Below are 4,524 nucleotides of genomic sequence, written 5' to 3'. Positions count from 1 at the left end.
TCGCGTCCGTTCAAGAAAGGTCCTTTCTTTCTCCTGTAAACAGACAGATGAGCTGCTGATGCACTCGTCCCCAGCCTTTTCAATCAAAAAACCTTCAATAATCTCCCTTTCTATTCTGCTCCTTGCGGTCGCCAGAAACTTGGTGTCTGAAAACATAGGTCGACAATCGTGACGGGGCTGGTTACAATGTAGTGCCATGTGGCTCCCAGACTTGTTTTTTACGTTCAGGAAGTGTTCGCTTGCTCTGTCATTGAAGCAGCGTCCGGTCTGGCCGATGTATACTTTTCCACAAGTGAGGGGAATCTGGTAGACAACTGCGGATCGACATTCGGTGTACTGACGGGAATGTTTTACTGAGCAGGTCGCCCGCTTCTTCCGGTTTACCATCGGACACACTCTTGCCAACTTACATGGGGCAGAAAACACAACGTTCACATCGTACCTGGCTGCAACCTTCTTAACCTTGTGCGATAGCTTATGGATATAAGGAATTACGGCAACACGTTTCCTTTCCCTGGGCTCTCTCCTTCCCTCTCCTAGCTTCATTTTCTGTAGTAAGGCTTCGCACAGGCCTGCTATGAGGAAAGGTGAGTAGCCAGCTAAAAGAAGGCGTTCAACCTGGTTATCAAAGCTGTAATCAGCCATGTGCTCGCAACTTTTTGTTAGTGACGCATGAAGTGCGCTAGTTGCGACTGCCCGCTTGACAAGTTTGGAATGCGCACTGTCGAAGGGGAGTAAACCTTTCTTCGATCTAACGTTGTACGACCAACACACTCGCTTACCACTAAAAACCAGCAACAGATCTAAAAACTGAAGTCACCGTTCTCGGAGACGCCAGACTTCCAGAGGACATCAGGAATATTCTACAGAAAGGGCCTAAGTACTCCTATGAACCTACTGCTACTCCTTCCCGGTTGTTGGCAATGGTCAGGGAGGTGGCAGACCGAACGCACATCCAGGACAAGGAACGGCTCATCGGAGACGGTGTGGATTGCGTCATCAAAAACGTGAGTCACGGCCGGAAGCTACGTCCGCCCCTCGTGAAAGTCACGAAATTTTTGGAAGACAACAACCTAAATGTGATGCAGGCAGACAAAGAAGGCGGATTTGTTGTAATGCCGTGTGGTGTTTTTAATGACAAGGCACTGGCTGCCATAGCAAAGAATTTTAAGAACGTAAAGTCTCGAGAGGCAAGGAAGAAATCAGCCGCGATCCGCCTTTTAAAAGAATGTCATTTGGAAACAGTAGCGAAAAAAGTGGAAAAAGCAAAAAGTGGATGCCTTGAAATGTTCTTCTCAGGCAAGACCCACAAGCCTGACTGTCCGCTACGAAGTATAGTTTCGGAAAAAGGCACCTGGCAGGAACACCTTGGACATTTCCTTCGTGACAGCTTGAACCTTTTGACTGGAGCTGACCCATTTCAAGTACGCAGCTCTTTGGAAGTTGTCGAGGACCTACGCCAAGGAATGCAAGATGCTGCTACGGCCTTTTCAATTGACGTAGAAGACCTTTTTTACTCCATTCCCCATGAAGGACTTTTCACAGCTGTCATCCAAAGGATAGACGAGATCGGAGCCATCAGCTTTCAGAATGCAACCGGAATAGGTCAAGACAGGTTCATCACCCTACTTCAGTTTTACCTGCAATCCACAGTAGTGTCGTACAAAGACCAGCTCCTGATACAAAAATCAGGAATATGTATTGGTTCCTCCGTTGCCCCGGTGCTCTCGGATATTTTCTTGTCCACCATGGACCGGGCAGTTCAAGAACGTTTACATGACAAGCACATCGTCAAGATCTATCGGTACGTGGACGATTTCCTCATCGTGTTAGACAGTGCTGCTGCTATTGACATGCCACAAGCCGTCAGGGACATCGTCGGAGTGTTCAAGGACTATTCTGGTGGAATGAACTTCACGTGGGAAATGCCAAAAGAGAACAGGATCCAGTTTTTAGATCTGTTGCTGGTTTTTAGTGGTAAGCGAGTGTGTTGGTCGTACAACGTTAGATCGAAGAAAGGTTTACTCCCCTTCGACAGTGCGCATTCCAAACTTGTCAAGCGGGCAGTCGCAACTAGCGCACTTCATGCGTCACTAACAAAAAGTTGCGAGCACATGGCTGATTACAGCTTTGATAACCAGGTTGAACGCCTTCTTTTAGCTGGCTACTCACCTTTCCTCATAGCAGGCCTGTGCGAAGCCTTACTACAGAAAATGAAGCTAGGAGAGGGAAGGAGAGAGCCCAGGGAAAGGAAACGTGTTGCCGTAATTCCTTATATCCATAAGCTATCGCACAATGTTAAGAAGGTTGCAGCCAGGTACGATGTGAACGTTGTGTTTTCTGCCCCATGTAAGTTGGCAAGAGTGTGTCCGATGGTAAACCGGAAGAAGCGGGCGACCTGCTCAGTAAAACATTCCCGTCAGTACACCGAATGTCGATCCGCAGTTGTCTACCAGATTCCCCTCACTTGTGGAAAAGTATACATCGGCCAGACCGGACGCTGCTTCAATGACAGAGCAAGCGAACACTTCCTGAACGTAAAAAACAAGTCTGGGAGCCACATGGCACTACATTGTAACCAGCCCCGTCACGATTGTCGACCTATGTTTTCAGACACCAAGTTTCTGGCGACCGCAAGGAGCAGAATAGAAAGGGAGATTATTGAAGGTTTTTTGATTGAAAAGGCTGGGGACGAGTGCATCAGCAGCTCATCTGTCTGTTTACAGGAGAAAGAAAGGACCTTTCTTGAACGGACGCGATTCTTGCGTTTTAACTGCTAGACATCCTGACAAACGGTTTTTCCTGCATCTCACCTTATAGTGTTTTATTTTGCGTTGTTTTGTTTGTTGACCTTATGCGGAACTTTGCTCCTCTGTCTTTTAAAGACTTTTAGTTGTTTTACCGTCTTCATTGCTTGGCCGGTGGTGGTTCATGTTTTTGTTCTTTCTTTTAGTTTCCCTTTTTAACGATTGTTACTTTTACCGTGTTATTTGTTGGTGTCGGTTTCTTGTTTTCGCTTTTAGCCTGCTGACTGTGCCTATTGCCTAGCAACTTTTACTTTTTTCATCGCCATTTTGCTCATGCTTTTCTCATGCTTTTACGCCTTCTCGCTCTCTTGAATGTTTTTTACGTAGCCCAAAGATTCCGCTTTGCTTTGAAGTACTCATTTTCTTGCCTATCTGAGCTGCAGTTGTCATTGGCTGTAGCTGGTCCATGCACATCTTTGTATCTGTTAGTCCCTTTATCATTAGCTTGGTAATGCTATAGTTTTTGATAGTGCATGCACGTTTTATGAGTTCTGTCGAGCTGTGTGATGACTCCCCAAACGTGTGAAGCGTTCCTTCGCTGTGTCCCGTGGCTGACAGTGCATCACGTGGTCAGGGAAATAGTATAAATCTGTGCTGGTTTTTCACGCAATAAAGAGTTGGTAGTCAGCGCCCGTCCTGTGTTTTTCGTGTTTCTTCTGTCCTTGTGCCGTAGCGCTGTTGTGAATCTGTTTATTAAGCATGAACCAACTAGCCCACACCAGAATCCTCTTAGATCGCGTGACTATCCGAGAAATTTAGGAAGAGGTGGAAATGAGCAATTTCTCCGCACATTCCATTATCACCGAAGATTTGGCCATGGAGAGAGTTGCGGCGAAATTCGTGTCGAAGCTGCTCACGGTGGAGCAAAAGCAGCTTCGTGTTGAAGTCTCACAGGACATGCTGGATTCTGCAAACAGTGACCCCGACTTCATCAACATCATAATCACTAGTGACGAGTCTTGGGTGTACAGGTACGACCCGGAAACCAGATCCCAGTCGTCAGAGTGGAAGCATTCCACGTCACCAAGACTTAAGAAGGCCCGCCAATTGCGCAGCAATGTGAAAGTGATGCTGACTGCTTTCTTTGACACCCTCTGTGTGGCAGACCACGAGTACGCACTCTACAGGGTCAAACAATGACCAAAGAGTACTACAGGGATGTCCTCCGTTGCGTACGTGATGCTGTGCGGCGCAAGAACCCGGAGCTGAGGTCAACAGGAAACTGGCGCACCCATCGCGCCAATGCTCCTGCACATTCCTCGCACTCGAATCAGATTTTTTGGTGAAAAACTAGACTCCTGTAGTTCAACAGACTCCTTACTGTACTGATATGGCCCCTGCGATTTCTGGCTGGTTCCCAAAATCAAAAGGCCATTGAAAGGAGTGCGATTTCAGACAAGGAAGAACATTATGGCTGCAACGACAGCTGAGCTAAACTCCATTCCGAAAAGGGCCTTTTCGGAATACTTCCCACAATGGCAGCACCGCTGGGAGAAGTGTGTGGAGTCTCAAGTAGACTACTTTAAAGATGACTAGATTTGCAACGCTCCAGTTATGCAAGTTTTTTTTCAACGGCCAAAGGTCGGATACTTTTCTAACAGACCTCGTATATCCAGTCATTCACCCTATGTGCCCCTGCAGCGCATTCGCGCTTGTAATGTTAGTCCTCCGTTGTTCACTTCCCGCTCCCCTCCCTTCCCTCCCGGCGCCGTTCAGA

Source organism: Amblyomma mixtum, chromosome 4, assembly GCF_055824585.1.
Source record: "Amblyomma mixtum isolate Tamu chromosome 4, ASM5582458v1, whole genome shotgun sequence".
In the NCBI taxonomy this organism is placed as follows: domain Eukaryota; kingdom Metazoa; phylum Arthropoda; class Arachnida; order Ixodida; family Ixodidae; genus Amblyomma; species Amblyomma mixtum.
This window is presented reverse-complemented; position numbering follows the sequence as displayed.